The 22,153-nt window shown below is 41.0% G+C and overlaps 1 pseudogene; it reads right to left on the reverse strand.

Moving 5' to 3' along the window:
- The window catches only part of LOC124655999, a 171,549-nt pseudogene that overhangs the window by 1,545 nt on the left and 147,851 nt on the right, over positions 1-22,153 (reverse strand).

A 22,153-nucleotide genomic window follows, 5' to 3' on the forward strand; every position in this document is an offset into this window, starting at 1 on the left:
GTTTATTAGGATGCGAAACAATATTAGAAGCATCTTCACAGAAAATAATATGACCATCCTCCACATTTTCAGTCACAAGATCTTTAACTATTGCAACAGCAGGTTCAACTTTTATTTGTTCTTCAGGTTCTATAGGTTTCTTTTTACTTTTATGAACCGCACTATTTATAACAGAGTACCCCTTCATTTTAGCAGGAAAAGGAGTTTTTTCAATATAAGCTTCAGGAATAACATGATCAACAGTTTCAACTACAACACATTTATTTATAGAAGAATCAATTTTATCTTTATACGGTTCATGATACTTGTCAAAATTCTTCTTAGGCAATTCATAATGAGAGGCAAAAGCTTTATAAAGATTTGCAGCAACTTGAGAATCAAGACCATATGTAGCACTCATATTACGAAATTTATCAGTATCCATAAAAGCTTCAATGCATTTATAATCATAAATTATACCTGATTCTCTATCCTTGTCGTTCTCCCAACCTTCGGTATTTTCTTGGATCCGATCAAGAAGGTCCCTTTTAAACTCTTCTTTGTTGCGTGTAAATGATCCAGAACAAGAAGTATCCAGCAAGGTCTTGTCTTGAAAAGAAAGTCTTGCATAGAAATTATCAATAATAACATTACCAGGAAGCTCAGGAATGGGGCATTTGAGCATTAAAGACTTCAATCTCCCCAAGCTTGGGCAATACTCTCTCCATCATGAGGCCAGAAATTATATATGCGGTTCCGATCTTTGTGAATTTCACTTGGAGGATAAAATTTGGAATAAAATAAAGGCACAATGTCCTCCCAATCAAGAGAATCACCATTCTTCAGCAATTTATACCAATGCGCCGCTTTACCAGACAGCGATATAGAGAATAGTTTCTTTCTAACTTCATTCATAGCAATACCTGCACATTTGAATAACCCGCATAATTCATGCAAAAATAGTAAATGATCACCGGGATGGACGAGTTCCATCCCCTTCATAGCGGTTATCCATAACACGTTCAATAATTTTCATAGGTATTTTATATGGTATTACTTCCTCACCTGGCGCCTCATCCACTACCGTTGCAGTAGTAGTAGATTTCCCAAATAGAAATTGAAGAGAAGATCTCTCCATAATGACTTATAGCAGCAGGCAGAAATAAAATCAGCACAAACTTTAAAGGTTTTCCTTACCAATTCCACTTACCAATAGCGCTTCACTCCCCGGCAACGGCGCCAGAAAATAGTCTTGATGACCCACAAGTATAGGGGGTGTATCGTAGTATCTTCGATAAGTAAGAATGTCGATCCCAACGAGGAGCAGAAGGTGTTGACAAGCAGTTTCGATGAAGGATTCACTGTAAATGCTCACAGACAAGTATTCAGGGAGTTTTGATGTAACAGATGAATAAAGTACAAGTAAGTAAAATGCGAGAGAAATAATTGCAGCGAGTGGCCCAATCCTTTTTAGCACAAAGGACAAGCCGGTTTGTTTACTTATAATGACCAAACGTTCTCGAGGACACACGGGATTTTAGTCTAGTGCTTTCGCTACATATAGCTGATTAATCTTCATTGTTTTGATAAGTGTTGTGTGGGTGAACCTATGCTAATGTACCGCCCTTCCTAGGACTAATACATACTTGTGATTATACCCCTTGCAAGCATCCGCAACTACAAGAAAGTAATTAAGATAAATCTAACCACAGCCTTAAACTCTGAGATCCCGCGATCCCTCCTGCATCGATATACCAACGGGGGTTTAGGTTTCTGTCACTCCGGCAACCCCGCAATTGGCAGACGAGTACAAGATGCATTCCCCTAGGCCCATAAATGGTGAAGTGTCATGTAGTCGACGTTCACACGACACCACTAGAAGAATGACACCACAACTTAAATATCATAACATTGAATATTACTCAACCATAATTCACTACTAACATTTAGACTTCACCCATGTCCTCAAGAACTAAACGAACTACTCACGAGACATCATATGGAACATGATCAGAGGTGATATGATGATGAATAACAATCTGAACATAAACCTTGGTTCAACGGTTTCACTCAATAGCATCAATAACAAGTAGAAATCAATACCGGGAGAGTTTCCCCTATCAAACAATCAAGATCAAACCCAAATTGCTACAGCGGTGACGAGGTGCAGCGGTGGAGATGGCGGTGATGATGGTGGAGATGATGATGATGGTGATGGAGATGATGTCCAGCTCGATGGCGGTGACGATGGCGTCGATTTCCCCCTCCGGGAGGGAATTTCCCCGGCGATTCCTGCCCGCCGGAGAGCTCTTTTCTCTCTGGTGTTCTCCGCCCCGCGAGGCGGCTGTAACCCTTCGTGAGGATCCCTCTGTGGCTTAGGTCTTCGGGACGAAGGGTTTCGCGAAGAAAAGGAGGCGAAAGGGGCTGTGGGGCCCCCACACCACAAGGTGGCGCGGCCAGGCCATGGGCCGCGCCGCCCTATGGTCTGGGCCCACCTTGGGTCCAGCTGGCTCCCCCTTCTGGCTTCCTTCGTCATCTGGAAAAATAGGATTTTTGGTGAAATTTCCTTCCACAGTTGATCTTCCGAAATATTGCATCCTGACGGTGCTTTTTCCAGCAGAATCCTGGCTCCGGTGCGCGATCTCCAAATAATCATGAAACATGCAAAATAGATGAAATAACATAAGTATTGTGTCCCAATATGAAATATATCAATGAATAACAGCAAATTATGATATAAAATAGTGATGCAAATTGGACGTATCAGATAGCAACCTGAACCCCCGTTGGTATATCGATGCAGGAGGGATAGCAGGATCTCAGAGTTTAAGGCTGTGGTTAGATTTATCTTAATTACTTTCTTGTATTTGCGGATGCTTGCAAGGGGTATAATCACAAGTATGTATTAGTCCTAGGAAGGGCGGTGCATTAGCATAGGTTCACCCACACAACACTTATCAAAACAATGAAGAATAATCAACTATATGAAGCGAAAGCACTAGACTAAATCCCCGTGTGTCCTCAAGAACGTTTGGTCATTATAAGTAAACAAACCGGCTTGTCCTTTGTGCTAAAAAGGATTGGGCCACTCGCTGCAATTATTACTCTCGCATTTTACTTACTTGTACTTTATTTATCCGCTATATCAAAACCTCCTGAAAACTTGTCCGTGAGCATTTACAGTGAATCCTTCATCGAAACTGCTTGTCAACACCTTCTGCTCCTCGTTGGGTTCGACACTCTTATTTATCGAAAGTACTACGATACACCCCCTATACTTGTGGGTCATCAAGACTATTTTCTGGCACCGTTGCCGGGGAGTGAAGCGCTATTGGTAAGTGGAATTGGTAAGGAAAACTTTTACTGTACTTGCTGATTTTGTTTCTTCCTGCTGCTATAAGTCATTATGGAGAGATCCTCTCTTGAATTTCTATTTGGGAAATCTACTACTACTGCAAAGGTAGTGGATGAGGCGCCAGGTGAGGAAATAATTCCATATAAAATACCTATGAAGATTATTGAACGTGTTGTGGATAACCGCTATGAAGGGGATGGAACTGTTCATCCTGGAGATCATTTACTGTTTTTACATGAATTATGCGGGTTATTCAAGTGTGCAGGTATTTCAATGGATGAAGTTAGGAAGAAATTATTCGCTATGTCGCTGTCTGGTAAAGCGGCGCATTGGTATAAACTGCTGAAGGATGGGCATTCTCTTGATTGGAAGGATATTGTGCCTCTATTTTATTCTAAATTCTATCCTCCAAGTGAAATTTACAAAGACCGAAACCGCATATATAATTTCTGGCCTCATGATGGAGAGAGTATTGCCCAAGCATGGGGGAGATTGAAGTCTTTAAGGCTCAAATGCCCCATTCATGAGCTTCCTGGTAATATCATCATTGATAATTTCTATGCAAGACTTTCTTTTCAAGATAAAACCTTGCTGGATACTACTTGTTCTGGATCATTCACACGCAATAAAGAAGAGTTTAAATGGGACCTTCTTGATCGAATCCAAGAAAATACTGAAGGATGGGAGAATGACAAAGGTAGAGTGTCAGGTATAAATTATAATTATGAATGCATTGAAACTTTTATGGATACTGATAAATTTCGTAATATGAGTGCTACATATGGTCTTGACTCTCAAATTGTTGCAAATTTTTATAAAGCTTTTGCCTCTCATTTTGAATTGACTAGGAAGAATTTTGATAAGTATCATGAACCTTATAAAGATGAGATATATTATAGTGGTGTTGAATTCCATTGATAGTGATATTATAGTGCTGCCGAATGGGGGACTGCTACCTACATTCGTATCGTCAAATATCCACTGTGAGTACATGATCTATTTGATATTAAATGTACTTAGTTTTACGTGTTGTAATACCACATCTACCTATAATACTAATGAGGACATCAGCGGGTTTGGCAGAGCAAGCCTTCAATATTAAGTTTATTTCGAACGTTCCAGAGAGCCCAATATTGTGCAGCAAAGGTAACCAAACTAGTCTATGGTACTGCCCAGAAAGCCCTTGAGGGATCGCTAGAAATTCCCCGGCCCCTTCGAGGTTCCAGTTGCATTGAAGGGTTTCCCTAGCCCCTGCCCACATAAACCGAGCCAGAGAACAACCAAAGAAGATATGGCTACCGTCCTCTGGAACGCCACAGAGAGCGCAATTCCCATCCGAGGAGCCCTGCCTCTTGGCCACTTGTTCCGAGCACGGGAGTTTGGCTCCGATAAGTTGCCAGAGGAACACTTTGATGTTTGGCGGGACCCTGGTGCGCCACACATCTTTGAAGTGCGAGACAACAGCCCCCTGCGAAAGCCGTAAGTACATGGAGTTCGTGGAGTAGGTTCCCCTAGAATCCAAACTCCAGGAAGCAGTGTCTTCCCCTTCGGCGTGTTGAGACTCACTCAATTCCCTGGTGAGATTGTCCCACTCAAGCGCCTCTGCATGCCCGAACTGGCGGCGAAAGAGGATCCTCCACCCATCCCCATCCCGAGCCGAGTGGACAGAGAGGAATTGCCGGGCGCAGCAGTTGAAAAGGTTCGGATATCGCTCCCTGAGAGGGTAACTACCCGTCCACCAATCAAACCAAAATTGAGAGCGCCTTCCATTCTTGATTCAACGTTTAGCATCCAACTTGAAGTACCACTTGATCTTCTGTAGAGAAGTCCAGAATTGCGAGCCTTTCCTCAGGACGACCGGGGAAAAAACGTCCTCGTCATTTTTTAAGCGCCGGGTTGTGGCTGCTCTGTACGGTCGTACCTGGCCAAAGCGGACTAAGAAAAAATAAAAAGGCAAGGCCGACGACCTCGCACGGCCACATTTTGCACCGGTTTGTCAAAAGAATGTATAATATCAAAAATTATAATTAATCAACGACATTATTGTAGCACCCCAATAAAAAATGGTGTGGGTAGATTGCTAGAGTCGTGCTATATACTATTATTTATTTACATACATGAGCCCTAGCCTCTCACTCCACATTTCTTTTGCAACGTGTGGGATAGTACACAACAATTAGACAAGTAGTCAACAAAAAGAAGGAGCAACTATGGTCTAACACACTAGTGGAAAATGGGGCATCCATCTAAGCCATTGGTACCGGTTCCCTTACGAACCGGTGCCAATGGGGTAATAATCTGCACCGGTTGGGGGCTCAGGCGGGCGAGGAGCTCTGGCACCGGTTCGTGAGGGGCTTTCGTACCGGTTCGTGTTAGGAACCGGTACGAAAGGTCTTCGGCCAAAAGTCAGACGCGTGGTGGGGCCCGGGCAGGACCTTTGGTACCGGTTTGTAACACGAACCGGTACCAAAAGGTGCCCCCTATATCATCAAGTCGAGCCCGTCCCCTAGCTCTTCATCTCATTTTTCTCTTCTTCCTCTCACACAATTTTTTTTTGCACCTCTCACACTCCAACAAATCTCTATTTTTTCTCCACCATTTTAACAAGATTAAGGGCATACATCTATCCAAGGGTTAGCAATATCATCCTTTCTCCGGCGTTCCTAATTTAGCACATTTCTTTGGTAGTTTTAACTCGTACTATTTTTCTAGTGCTAGCAAGGTGTTCGATGAAATGCCTAAGTTAGGGATTTTACTTTTTTATAATCAATTTTAGCTGAAATTATGGTATATTTTGTAGGTTTTAATTAGTATCATCCCCGTCCTCACCGCCGTCGATCGCCAGCGTCGTCCCCTAGCCAGCACCGTACAACCTCAGTGAGCCTCTTCTTTTTTATATAAAAAACTTAGTTTTATGTGATGAACTTGAATATTAATTAAGTTGGTCACTCATATATCCACGATGTTGTGTACTCAGGTCTGGAACCAGTATAATGATCTTAGGTGTATGCTCCGTTTTCAGATCCATGTGCTCCCGTTGAACTAGAAAAAGTTTACATTGTAGGACCATTAATCCAGCAGTTTTAAGGTCTCTTCTAATCAACTTTTCTTGGATTCGTTTTTTTAATTTACAATTGGCATGTCTTCTACAGCAGCTACTTACATTGCATTAATCGTTTTCGACAGGGTTCATTCCATACCGCTTGACTGCTAATCCACGAATTACTTGATGCATCTATAATTCGTGTATCTGATGACTGTAGGATTTGATGGCATGATCTTATGATTTCAAGTTTTATTCTTAATTGTTTCACTATGTCCTCAATGAAATTGCTACCGGAGCAATTTCCTTCTTCTGTTGTCCCAGACCTGCAAGGTGTATTCCGGTGAGATATTTATGCTCTGCCTTTCATTACGTTGCACAAAATATGTGGAGCCTACTAATTCGTAATTAATGATGTCTCTGTCTGATGGAGAGAAGTGTGTGCAATTAGAGTATGTGATACATATCTGTGCATGCACTGATAAAGTATCTTCACTGTCCATATCGCTAAGGTTTTTTTGTTAGTATTTGCTTTGATATTTCAGGATCATTTACATAAATTTTCTTTCTGGAGCAGAGGCTAGAGTGAAACCTACAATAGAAGAAAGGCAGGTTAAGGATTAAGGTGGTGTTCTTTCTTCTTGGTTTCTATAGTATGCTGAAACGTGCAAAAAAGTACTCCATCTTTAATAGTTAAAACTGATTTATTATTAAATAAAATAGTAAAAAAGACAATAAAGATGCACGGAAAGTAAATGAATTGGGTTCAGCCGACTCACAGGTACAGATGAGATATTTTAACTTTCTTGCTTACTTTTCATAAGAGAGATATGTACACATGAGTGTGGCTCACACAATTATTTAGTCTGACAAAGATGACGATAAACACTCACAATCGTACTTACAATGTTGCCGTTGAGAGCTACAACCAGGTACCATTGACTAAAATCGTTTTGTACTTTATCGTACCAGCTTGCTTACAAACATCCGTTTATGACAAATATGCATCTAGCTTAATGCCATAGATGTGAGATTACATCATGCATGTGTTTAGTATACACATAATAACGTGTGCGTCATGCTGTCATGACTAGGAAATTTGATCTGGTCGATCACAACAATGTACTGGACCGAGAAAAAGGATTGCTGGGCAAGCCTACACCTAATGCATGGGCGACTGACCGAGAGCTTGGCAAGGCTCTAAAATCAAATCGTATTATTTACATATGTACGATCTCCAACAGTTATGTTTAAGATTTCACCCAAATTATGAATTTACATTTAATCAGGCTAATTTCAAGTATGGTCGCCTCTTTTCTGTACTCTGCAGATTCTTTACCACGGCACTAATCATACAAAAAGCTAGCTAGCAAGTTATTCCATTGTCCCTATACTCAGCTCTGCCGACAGTCCCGATGCCCAAGCAAGCAGAGCACCTATACATAGGGTGTCAGCCTCGCCGACATGGTGGAGTGCGGCGATCTCCCGCCCTACGCTCCCGGTAGGCAACAGAGAGGAGGCCGTCAGCCTGGAGCACTCGAACAGACGATGGAAGGCATCACATAATAGCTCTATTCACAAATGATGCTGACTGCCAAGAGGTTTGGATTCGTAGCTTTGTCGATGCATTGAAATTGTACATATTTATCTTGCACGTTGTAAGTTCGGTTGTTAAAATATTTTTTTTCGATTTGAGTCGTACGAGATGAAATTATTAAATTTCCACACAGATTACTATTGGCTGCCAGTTCAAATTAAACTCTACAGCATTGTTGCAGGAATGTGGTGGGGTCACGATAGATTTGAACATCAAAGAGAAGGATGGCAATATGCTTTTTTAATTTTCGTCTCTTCCTTTGAACTGAATATAAAACATTAAAAAGTCGGCCATGGAATGACTATTGTTCCAACCTGTGCATTAATTTTGGTCCAAGTATATATCTGTTTAAGATTTAGGTAAATGAGCTTACCGAGTTCTTTTACTCAGTGCAATGACATTTTTCTTGATTAATGATGCTAATTAACAATGTTAAACTGAATTTTGTTTTCTAAGATGTGTTTAAAGATACTGAATAAACATGTAGGTGATTTTAGTATTTGTTCAACTAATAACTTTCATATGAAGTCCATTAACTGCATTAGTAATTCAACGTGGAGGATGCTGCAGCAGCCATTCTATGTTGGACTAAAGGTGGATTGTACATGGTTTTGAAACATGGAGCAGATCCAACGACTCTAGCTATTTTGATTGGACTCGATTTTCAACTGAAACTGTTGAAACCTTCTTTTTTCCATCAATGGGGAGAGATTGATCGATTCTTTCAAAGAATTCATCATTACCATAATTGGTACCAAATCAGAGTGCAATTAAAATTTTGGTTCTTCCAGTGGTATAATTTTTTTTGTTGAAGGGAAACCTATTTATCAAGAACCTACAATTCACCTTTTGTAGTTTCTTTTCAATGTGCAAATAATTGAGTCTCTACCAAGTTAAACATGATAGGTTGAATTTTAATTAAATTGTTCAGATTTGTTTGGTAAGGTTCCATCAGCAAAGATGTTCGGCAGATATATATCAGACTAATAATAAAGGTAACGTTCCCAATTTGTATTGCTTGCATTCTTTTTAATTCATGAAAACTTGATGATATTGTATGCAGTTTGCATCAATGACAACTTGATGATTCAAGCAACTTATTGTGCCTTGCATGTACCTTGCAGTAGTCGCATTGGTATTTTTACCAGGTCGACCAAGAGCATGTATATACCAAATAAATAATTGAGAGTAAAATGGTTTAAAATGAAAGAAAGTTGTTGGAAAAATAATGGTGTGAGCTAAGAAGAAACGGGTGCATAGATGTTTTTCAAAAATTGAATAATGCCAATACAAAAATAAGGCCAGAGAAACTAACATCTAATCCCTAAAATGATGAATATGATGAAAATATTTAAGAGTAAAATGAAACGTCAACACAATCATATTCCAAACATATTAGTCTAAATTAATAGATCGGGAAATAAATAGTTCGCTCTCATTTTGACAAATGTGAGAAAACTAAATTTAATGATCATTATTTTAAATTAAATTAAATATTGTGGAAATATTGAACTTGTATGTAAATATTGAATAATATTTCAAAATTTTGAAAGGGAAATGTAAGATCCATAAAATATCTAACACCCAAAGATTGTCTAGCCCCGCGAATTCGCGGGCCACCCAGCTAGTTAATGATATTTGATATACATATAAAATGCAGATGAGTCGACAATGGATGTACGGTGACCGGTGCCATCCCGACTTCATTAATGGCATGCATTATTTTCTCAACGTGGCTGAGGCAAACAAGCAGTCGAATGGTTTCATCTATTGTCCATGTAGTTCCTGTAAGAATATGACGGATTACTCTACCTCAAAGACCATTCACGTCCACCTGCTGCAGAACGGTTTCATGCCCAGCTATAATTGTTGGACCAAGCACGGAGAAAGATGGGTTATATTGGAAGACAACGAAGAAGAAGAGGATAGTGACAACTATCCTATGTTCACTGAAGACGGTGATAGTAGAATGGGGGAAGACGAAGTCGAAGAAGAGCCCATTTTTGATGAGCCGATTTTTTATGACCCCGATGACGATTTGGGTCGGGCCATTCTTGATGCGAAGATAAGCTGCGGAAGTGAAAAGGAGAGATTGAAGTTGGAGAAAATGTTAGAGGATCACAAGACACTGTTGTACCCAAATTGCGAAGATGGCCAGAAAAAGCTGGGTACCACGCTGGAATTGTTGCAATGGAAGGCAGAGAATGGTACTTCTGACAAGGGATTTGAAAAGTTGCTGAAAATAATAAAGAAGATGCTTCCGGGGAGAACGTATTGCCCTCTAGTACGTACGAAGAAAAGAAGGTTGTCCGCCCTCTAGGATTAGAGGTGCGGAAGATACATGCATGCATCAATGACTCGCATCCTCTACCGCGGGGAGTACGAGAATTTGAATGCATGCCCGGTATGTAGTGCATTGAGGTATAAGATCAGGCGAGATGACCCTGGCGATGTTGAGGGCGAGTCCACCCCCAGGAAGAGGGTTCATGCGAAGGTGATGTGGTATGCTCCTATAATACCACGGTTGAAACATTTGTTCCAAAACAAAGAGCATGCCAAGTTGTTGCGATGGCACAAAGAGGACCATAAGAAAGATTTGATGATGAGACACCCCGCTGACGGGTCGCAGTGGAGAAAAATCGACAGAGAGTTCAACTCATTCTTAGATGACGCAAGGAACTTAAGATTTGGTCTAAGTACAGATGGCTTTAATCCTTTCGGTGAGCAGAGCTCCAGTCCTAGCACCTGGCCAGTGACTCTATGTATCTATAACCTTCCTCCTTGGTTGTGCATGAAGCGGAAGTTCATTATGATGCCAGTGCTCATCCAGGGCCCGAGGCAACCCAATGATGACACACAAGTATAGGGGATTGCAACAGTCTTCGCGGGAAGTAAAACCCAATTTATTGATTCGACACAAGGGGAGACAAAGAATACTTGAAAGCCTTAACAACGGAGTTGTCAATTCAGCTGCACCTGGAAACAGACTTGCTCGCAAGAGTTTATCAGTAGTAACAGTTTTATAGTAGTAGCAGTAGTGAAGTAACAGCAGCAGAGTAACAAAGACAGCAGTAGTGATTATAGTAAACAGCAGGATTAAAATACTGTAGGCATAGGGATGGATGAACGGGCGTTGCATGGATGAGAGAAACTCATGTAACAGTCAAAGCAGGGCATTTGCAGATAATAATAAAACGGTATCCAAGTACTAATCAATCAATAGGCATGTGTTCCATATATAGTCGTACGTGCTCGCAATGAGAAACTTGCACAACATCTTTTGTCCTACCAGCCGGTGGCAGCCGGGCCTCTAGGGAATCTACTGGATATTAAGATACTCCTTTTAATAGAGTACCGGAGCAAAGCATTAACACTCCGTGAACACATGTGATCCTCACATCACCGCCTTCCCCCCCGGTTGTCCCAATTTCTGTCACTTTGGGGCCTCGGGTTCCGGACAGCACCATGTGTATACAACTTGCAGGTAAGATCATAAACAACGAATATCTTCATGAATCAATAACATGTTCAGATCTGAGATCATGGCACTCGGGCCCTAGTGACAAGCATTACGCATAACAAGTTGGAACAATATCATAAAAGCACCAACAACGGATACTAGGCACTATGCCCTAACAATCTTATGACTATTACATGACCAATCTCATCCAATCCCTACCATCCCCTTCAGCCTACAGCGGGGGAATTACTCACGCATGGATGGGGGAAACATGGCTGGTCGATGGAGAGGCGTCGGTGATGATGATGGCGATGATCTCTTCCAATTCCCCGTCCCGGCGAGGTGCCAGAACGGAGTTTCTGGTCCCGAGACGGAGTTTCGCGATGGTGGCGGCGTACTGGATGGTTTCTGGCGACTTCGACTTCTCCCCGTGCGTTTTTTAGGTCGAAGGCGTTAAGTAGTCCAAAGGAGGGCGTCGGGGGCCAGCCGAGGGGGCCACACAATAGGGCGGCGCGCCCCCCTCCTGGGCCGCGCCGGCCTAGTGTGTGGGGGCCTCGGGCCCCCACCTGGCTTGCCCTTATGGCTCCGCCAATATTCTGGGAAAATAGGACCTTTCGCATAAATTTCGAGGATTTTCCTGAAAGTTGGATTTCTGCACAAAAACGAGACACCAGAGCAATTCTGCTGAAAACAGCGTTAGTCCGTGTTAGCTGCATCCAAAATACACAAATTAGAGGCAAAACAATAGCAAAAGTGTTCGGGAAAGTAGATACGTTTTGGACGTATCAACTCCCCCAAGCTTAGCTTATTGCTTGTCCTCAAGCAATTCAGTTAACAACTGAGTGCGATAAAAGAACTTTCACGAACACATTTTCTCATATGATGTAAATATTCTCATGATATGGCAAGTACTTAAGCAATTCATAATAAGATATATGCAAATAAAATCATCTAATAGCTATATCAATCATGGAAAAGGTACCAACAAATTCATAAAAAGCATCATGAATCATGTCTATCAGCAGGATTGCAATGTTCATAAAAGGATATGATAAAGTGGTATCTCGCTTGCCCGTATTTGTACAGCAAAACATAAATGCTCGGGCACCTTCGAAGTTCATGGAAAGACTAGAAGTAGAGATTATCAAAGATAAAAGCATCAAAGTTATACCACAAATTAATCATATTTTGGGACAAGCATATTATACTAAGAATGACAGTTGTGCTCTCAAGAAAGTACTCAAAGAAAGGATGGAGACTCAATGTAAGAGTAAAAGATTGACCATTCGCAGAGGGAAGCAGGGATTAACATGTGCTAGAGCTTTTCATTTTTCTAAAGACAGAAGTAAAATGGTTTTGAGAGGTGTTTGTTGTTGTCAACGAATGGTAATGGGTACTCTAACTACCTCATCAACCGGACTTAGAAGAGCGGCTCCCATGAAATTTTATTTTTGGGTGGCACTCCTTCCAACCTTGCTTTCACAAACCATGGCTAACCGAATCCTCGGGTGCCGACCAACAATCTCATACCATGAAGGAGTGCCTTTTTGTTTTAGTTTTATTTAGATGACACTCCTGATGACCCACAAGTATAGGGGGTGTATCGCAGTATCTTCGATAAGTAAGAATGTCGATCCCAACGAGGAGCAGAAGGTGTTGACAAGCAGTTTTGATGAAGGATTCACTGTAAATGCTCACAAACAAGTATTCAGGGGGTTTTGATGTAACAGATGAATAAAGTACGAGTAAGTAAAGTGCGAGAGAAATAATTGCAGCGAGTGGCCCAATCCTTTTTAGCACAAAGGACAAGACGGTTTGTTTACTTATAATGACCAAACGTTCTTGAGGACACACGGGAATTTAGTCTAGTGCTTTCGCTACATACGGCTAATTAATCTTCATTGTTTTGATAAGTGTTGTGTGGGTGAACCTATGCTAATGTACCGCCCTTCCTAGGACTAATACATACTTGTGATTATACCCCTTGCAAGCATCCGCAACTACAAGAAAGTAATTAAGATAAATCTAACCACAGCCTTAAACTCTGAGATCCCGCGATCCCTCCTGCATCGATATACCAACGGGGGTTCAGGTTTCTGTCACTCCGGCAACCCCGCAATTGGCAAACGAGTACAAGATGCATTCCCCTAGGCCCATAAAGGTGAAGTGTCGTGTATTCGACGTTCACACGACACCACTAGAAGAATAACACCACAACTTAAATATCATAACATTGAATATTACTCAACCATACTTCACTACTAACATTTAGACTTCACCCATGTCCTCAAGAACTAAACGAACTACTCACGAGACATCATATGGAACATGATCAGAGGTGATATGATAATGAATAACAATCTGAACATAAACCTTGGTTCAACGGTTTCACTCAATAGCATCAATAACAAGTAGAAATCAACACCGGGAGAGTTTCCCCTATCAAACAATCAAGATCAAACCCCAAATTGCTACAGCGGTGGCGAGGTGCAGCGGTGGAGACGGCGGTGATGATGATGAAGATGATGGTGATGGTGATGGAGATGATGTCCAGCTCGATGACGGTGACGATGGCGTCGATTTCCCCCTCCGGGACGGAATTTCCCCGGCGGATTCCTGCCCGCCGGAGAGCTCTTTTCTCTCTGGTGTTCTCCGCCCCGCAGAGGCGGCTGTGGCTCTGTTCGACGTACCCCTCTGGCTTAGGTTTTCGGGACGAAGGCGTACGCGAAGAAAAGGAGGCGAGAGGGGGCTGTGGGCCCCCTCCTCACAGGGCGGCACGGCCAGGGCAGGGCCCGCGCCGGCCTGTGTGGGGGGCCCATGGCGGCCCTCCTCAGCTCCCCCTTCTGGCTCCCTTCGTCATCTGGAAAAATAGGAGTTTTCGTGTAATTCCCGTCAATTGTTGATCTTCCGAAATATTGCGTTCGACGATGCTTTTTCCAGCTGGAATCCCGGCTCCGGTGCGCGATCCTCCAATAATCATGAAACATGCAAAATAGATGAAATAACATAAGTATTATCTCCAAATATGAAATATATCAATGAATAACAGCAAATTATGATATAAAATAGTGATGCAAATTGGACGTATCAACTCCCCCCAAGCTTAGACCTCGCTTGTCCCCAAGCGAAAATGAACTCGGTAAACAAGACCACATGTTTATGGAGTGAAGAGTCGATAAATCAAATACGGACGAGAAGCATCATGTTCATTCACACAAGACATTCTAGTAAACAACTTCCTCATATGACTCAACTTGAAACAAGTATAAGGTAATCAAAAATAAAGGTGCATAAGAAATCATAATTGGTGATGGCAAACTTTGTTCTTGGTCAGAGAACAGTTAACAGATTATACTTATCTATTGAGCAGCGCTCTCATATTAAAGCTTATGTGGCTCATCTTGCATACTCAATCATAATGATCATTGATAACTTTCAAAGCTATATTCATTCAGATAAAACTTGTACTAAACAAGGAAGAATAAAATACATGATGAAGCAAATCACAATATGAAAGTTTGATCACAACAACTCAAATGCTTGCTTGAGATGGAGGGAAATAGGTGTACTGACTCAACATAAAGTAAAAGACAGGCCCTTCGCAGAGGGAAGCAGGGATTAAATCATGAGCTAGATCTTTTCAAGTTTTGAAATCATATAGGGAGCATAAAAGTAAAGTTTTGAGGGGTGTTTGTTGTTGTCAACGACTGGTAATGGGTACTCTAACCCCCTCGCCAGACAAACTCTCAAAGAGCGGCTCCCATAAAGTTTTATTTTTGGTTGACACTCCTTCCAACCTTTGCTTTCACAAACCATGGCTAACCGAATCCTCGGGTGCCTGCCAACAATCTCATACCATGAAGGAGTGCCTTTTTATTTAGTTTTATTATGATGACACTCCTCCCCACCTTTGCTTTCTCAAGCCATGGCTAACCGAATCCTTCGGGTGCCGTCCAACAATCACATACCATGGAGGAGTGTCTATTTTGGTTAATTAATTTGGGACTGGGAATCCCATTGCCAGCTCTTTTTGCAAAGTTATTGGATAAGTGGATGAAGCCACTAGTCCATTGGTGAAAGTTGCCCAACAAGATTGAAAGATAAACACCACATACTTCCTCATGAGCTATAGAACATTGACACAAATAAGGAGTAATAAAGTTTTGAATTGTTTAAAGGTAGCACATGAAGTATTTACTTGGAGTGGCAGGAAATACCGCATAATAGGTAGTTATAATGGACACACATGGCATGGGTTTTGGTTTAAAGGTTTGGATGCACGAGAAGCATTCCCTCTCGGTACAGGTCTTTGGCTAGCAAGGTTAATTAGCAAGCATAAGAGTTGAGGGAAACAAACGAATATACATGTGATAGACATAATCATGCATCTTTCTTGCAAGCACAAACAATTTTAACTTCAGAATAATAAGCTATGAGCTAACAAGAAAGGAAGACAATGAAACAACTATATGTATTTCTCTTTTCTACTTAAACCTCAAGGTGTTGTTTCTATTGACCAATTGCTAAGTTTGCCAAAACCAAATAGATTTACTCAATGCTCCCAAAGTGGTACCAATACTAAAATCAAGATCAATCATATACTAGAAATTGCAAACTAAAATAAGATGTGCAATATGTAAATGATAAGACTTCTCATTAATATTTCATAACGATAACTCACCACAAGGGATACATAGACAAACTAAAGGAGAGATACTTCCACAATGCAACCCATCTTATATAATAACTTCCCTACTCAAGATAGGACACTACTTGATAATATAAAGTAAAAGATAGTGATGATGTGATACCGCGGCACTCCCCCAAGCTTGGAACAAACCAAGGGGATGCCAATACCGATGATGAATTACTCCTTCGGTGGTGATGGTGATTGATGTCTACGGGAGCTTCTATTCTTGTAGACAGTGTTGGGCCTCCAAGAGCAGAGGTTTGTAGAACAGCAGCAAGTTTCCCTTAAGTGGATCACCCAAGGTTTATCGAACTCAGGGAGGAAGAGGTCAAAGATATCCCTCTCATGCAACCCCGCAACCACAAAGCAAGAAGTCTCTTGTGTCCCCAACACACCTAATAGGTGCACTAGTTCGGCGAAGAGATAGTGAAATACAGGTGGTATGAATGAATATGAGCAGTAGTAACGGCACCGTGAAAATAGCTTGCCGGCGTGTAGTTGATGGTGGTAATATGGTAGCGATAGTAACGCAATAGAAACAAGTAAACAAGCAGCGATAGCGATATTTAGGAACAAGGCCTAGGGATTAGACTTTCACTAGTGGACACTCTCAACTTTGATCACATAACAGAATAGATAGATGCATACTCTACACTCTTTTTTTGGATGATGAACACCATTGCGTAGGATTACACGAACCCTCAATGCCGGAGTTAACAAGCTCCACAATTCAATGTTCATATTTAAATAACCTTAGAGTGCATGAAAGATCAACACGACTAAACCAAGTACTAACACAAGCATGCACACTCGTCACCTTCACACTATGTAGGAGGAATAGATCACATCAATACCATCATAGCAATAGTTAACTTCATAATCTACAAGAGATCACAATCATAGCCTACGCCAAGTACTAACACGGATGCACACACTGTCACCATTACACCGTGCAGGAGGAATAAAACTACTTTAATAACATCACTAGAGTAGCACATAGATAAATTGTGATACAAAACTCATTGCAATCATAAAGAGATATAAATAAGCACTTCACTACGCCATTCATAACAGTGAATAAGTATTCCGTGAAATATAGCCTAAGAGACCCACACGGTGCACACACTCGTCACCTTTACACACGTGGGACAAGGAGTCTCCGGAGATCACATAAGTAAAACTCACTTGACTAGCATAATGACATCTAGATTACAAGCATCATCATATGAATCTCAATCATGTAGGGCAGCTCATGAGATTATTGTATTGAAGCACATAGGAGAGAGATTAACCACATAGCTACCGGTACAGCCCCGAGCCTCGATGGAGAACTACTCCCTCCTCATGGGAGACAGCAGGGTTGATGGAGATGGCGGTGGTGTTGATGGAGGAGCCTTCCGGGGACACTTCCCCGCCCCGACAGCGTGCCGAAACAAAGACTCCTGTCCCCCAGATCTTGGCTTCGCGATGGCGGCGGCTCTGGAAGGTTTCTCGTACCGTGGCTTTTTCGTATCGAGGTTTTAGGTCTGGGACCTTTTTATAGGCGAAGAGGCGGCGTCAGAGGGTCGAAGAGGCGGCGACACCATAGGGTGGCGCGGGCCACACCCAGGCCGCGCCGGCCTATGGTCTGGTGGGCCTGTGGCCCCCCTCTGGTCCTTCCCGGGTGTTCTGGAAGCTTCGTGGAAAAATAGGATGCTGGGTCTTGATTTCGTCCGATTCCGAGAATATTTCCTTACTAGGATTTCTGGAACCAAAAACAGCAGAAAACGAGAACTGGCCCTTCGGCATCTCGTCAATAGGTTAGTTCCGGAAAACGCATAAATATGACATAAAGTATGCATAAAACATGTAGATATCATCAATAATGTGACATGGAACACAAGAAATTATCGATACGTCGGAGACGTATCAGTGATGGTCCGCTCCTGCGATCCTTAAGGATATCCTTCAGCTTCAGCTTCTCAATTTGGCAATTCTGCACTAAGGCTCGAAGAGATTCATTGTTATCTGAAAGTGGCGGTGGCAGCCTTGTGGTAGGAATTGAGTAATACTCCAGCATTCTGCGAAGTCGGTTGTTCTCCTCAAGAAGAATCTCCACTTCCCTTCTCAGCGCACGGTATTGATCACAAAACTCATCGGTAACCCGTAGTGCCTCTTCCACACAAGGGAAAGAGTCGAGGCTAAGAGCAGGCGGTAGAGGTCCCTGCAAGTTATGAGAAAAAGAACGTCCAGTGTTAACCGATCCCACCAATATTGGCTTACTCCTCATAGTTTGCCGCTTCCTTTTTATTGATGACGTCTCCTCCACTTCCTCTTTGAATTCTTCTTTCAGCTCGAAACCTTGAATATCTTCCTCCATAGGCTCCTTGTCTTTGTTGTTGGAGACCATGGTGCTTCTAGATCAAAAATAGATCCTGGCAGAAACAACTCGAAACAAAACACGTCGAGAAAATGATATACGGACCTCCAGGGGTCCGGGGATTATATAGCAGTAATTTTTACGACAGAAGGAAAGTACCAGATCGAACAAGAGTCGGAGAGGGACAACGAGGCGGTGTCCTCATAGGGCGGCGCGGCCAGGCTAGGGCCCGCACCGGCCTATGGGGGCACGCCCTCGTGCGCCTCCTCCACTCCGTTTCGATCTCGTAATTTTTCATATTTTCCATAAACAGCAAAAACAATGTTCGGAAAGTAAATCGCGAACTTTTTATTACCTGTATTGTTACCTATTCAAAGTCGAGTTCTGGCGGACTGTCAATTTGACCTTTGATGAAAGCCTCCGGTGTTTCCACTCGAATAACATCAACATCTACATTATAAGAATCACCTGAGATATAATGCTTTAGTCTTTGTCCATTCACCACTTGCGTGGCATTGCCTTGGAGAGAACTAATTTTAATTGCTCCTGATCGATAAACCTCATCAATGACATATGGTCCTTCCCATTTTGAGATTAATTTCCCTGCAAAGAATCTAAGACGAGACCGATACAATAGGACTTTGTCCCCCACATTAAATTTTCTTTTGATAATTATTCTATCATGCCATTTCTTAACTTTCTCCTTAAAGAGTTTAGCATTTTCATATGCTTCACTTCTCCATTCATCTAGAGAACTTAATTGCAACAACCTCTTATCACCGGCTAGTTTAGGATCTTTGTTTAGTTCTCTAACAGCCCAATAAGCCTTGTGCTCTAATTCTAAAGGTAAATGACAAGCTTTTCCATAAACCATTTTATAAGGTGACATTCCCATGGGGTTTTTGTAAGCAGTTCTATAAGCCCATAGTGCATCCTTCAATTTAATAGCCCAGTTCTTTCTAGTTTTATTAACAGTCGTTTGCAAGATAGACTTAATCTCTCTATTTGATAATTCTACTTGCCCACTAGTTTGAGGGTGATAAGCGGAAGCAATTCTATGATTAATACCATACTTAGCAAGAGTTTTTATAAAACCTCCATGAATAAAATGAGAACCTCCATCAGTCATAATATATCTAGGTACTCCAAATCTAGGAAAAATAATATCTAAAAGCATTTTTAAAGAAGTCTCACCATCGGCACTTTTTGTAGGTATGGCTTCCACCCATTTAGTAACATAATCAACAGCAACAAGTATATGAGTGTTACCTTCTGAAGAGGGAAAAGGTCCCATGAAGTCAAATCCCCAACAATCAAACGGTTCAATAACAAGAGTATAATTCATAGGCATTTCATTGCGTCTCGGAGATATTACCAACCCTTTGACATTCATCACAAGATAAAATAAACTTCCTTGCATCTTTGAAGAGAGTTGGCCAATAAAAACCTGATTGTAGAACCTTTTGTGCGGTTCTATCTCCGGCGTGATGTCCTCCATAAGCACTACCATGACATTTACTCAATATTTTTTGTTGTTCATATTCAGGAACACATCTTCGCATAATACCATCCACTCCTTCTTTATATAAGTGTGGGTCATCCCAAAAATAATGCCTCAAGTCATAAAAGAATTTCCTCCTTTGCTGAGCTGAAAAGGTTGGGGGCAAGTACTTGGATACAATAAAGTTAGCATAATCAGCATACCAAGGGCTATCTCGCGAGTTCACCTTTATTACAGCCAATTGTTCATTTGAAAAACTATCATTAACAGGAACAGGATCATAAGTAATATTTTCCAATCTAGATAAATTATCAAGCAACAGGATTATCAGCACCTTTCCTATCTATAATATGTAAATCAAATTCTTGCAAAAGAAGTACCCATCTAATAAGCCTTGGCTTAACATCTTTCTTGGTCATAAGGTATCTAATTGCAGCATGATCAGTATGAATTGTAACTTTTGAATCAACAATATAGGATCTAAATTTATCACAAGCAAAGACTACAGCTAACAATTCTTTTTCAGTAGTAGCATAATTTCTTTGAGCAGCATCAAGAGTTTTACTAGCATAATGAATAACATTCAGTTTTTTATCTACTCGCTGTCCAAGAACAGCGCCTACAGCAAAATCACTAGCATCACACATGATTTCAAAAGGCAAATTCCAATCAGGAGGTTCAACTACAGGAGCAGTTGTTAAGGCTTTCTTTAGAGTTTCAAAAGCTTCTTTACAATCATCATCAAAAACAAAAGGTACATCTTTTTGAAGAAGATTAGTAAGAGGCTTTGAAATCTTGGAGAAGTCTTTAATAAATCTCCTATAAAACCTACGAATACCTTTAACATCCCTCGGATAGGGCATCTTCTCAATTGCTTCAACTTTAGCTCTATCAACTTCAATACCTCTCTCAGAAATTTTATGTCCCAATACAATTCCTTCATTAACCATAAAGTGGCATTTCTCCCAATTAAGAACAAGGTTAGTTTCTTCACATCTCTGCAAAACTTTGTCGAGGTTTCGCAAGAAATTATCAAAAGAATTCCCATAGACAGAAAAATCATCCATGAACACCTCTACAATACTCTCGCAAAAGCCATGAAAAATAGCAGACATGCATCTTTGAAAAGTAGCAGGAGCATTACATAAACCAAAAGGCATACGCCTATAAGCATAAGTTCCATAGGGACAAGTGAAAGTGGTTTTCTCTTGATCTTTAGTTTTAACAACGAATTTGTGAAAACCCGTAATAACCATCAAGAAAGCAAAAATGAGTATTTTTAGACAACCTTTCTAGCATTTGATCAATAAATGGTAAAGGGTAATGATCTTTCTTAGTAACTTTATTAACTTTTCGAAAATCAATGCACATTCTATACCCTACAACTACTCTTTGAGGGATGAGCTCATCATTATCATTAGGCACAACCGTCATTCCTCCTTTCTTAGGAACGCAATGCACATGACTAACCCATCTACTATCAGCAATATTATATATAATACCAGCTTCAAGAAGTTTTAATACCTCATTCCTTACCACATCCTTCATCTTCGGAATTAGACGACGCCGATGTTCAACAACAGAGCTTTGCATCATCTTCCATATTAATAGCATGTTGGCAAATAGAAGGAGAAATCCCCTTCAAATCATCAAGAGTGTAGCCAATAGCTCCTCGGTGTTTCTTCAATATTTCCAATAACCTTTCTTCCTCAATCTCTCGAAAGCTTAGAACTAATAATAACAGGATATATTTTCTTATCATCAATATGAGCATACTTAAGATTATCAGGCAATGGTTTTAAATCAAAAACAGGATCTTCCTTTGGTAGTGGTGTTGTACCTAAATCTTCAACCGGCAAGTCATGTTTAAGGATAGGTTGACGAAGGAAAATTTCATCAAGCTCATTTCTTTCTTCTCTAAAGACTTCACTCTCACTATTCTCCAAATGTTGCTGCAAAGGATTATTAGGAGCAAGAGCAATATACGCACACTGTTCAACTCTAAAATCATTATTAGGCAAATCAGCTTTATAAGGAGTTTTGGCAAATTTAGAGAAGTTAAACTCCTAAGATTCACCAGCAAATTTAGTCAAAATTTTCTCTTTCTTGCAATCTATAATAGCTCCACATGTATTCAGAAATGCTCTACCAAAAATGATAGGACAATAT

This window comes from Lolium rigidum, chromosome 5 (assembly GCF_022539505.1).
Source record: "Lolium rigidum isolate FL_2022 chromosome 5, APGP_CSIRO_Lrig_0.1, whole genome shotgun sequence".
NCBI lineage: Eukaryota > Viridiplantae > Streptophyta > Magnoliopsida > Poales > Poaceae > Lolium > Lolium rigidum.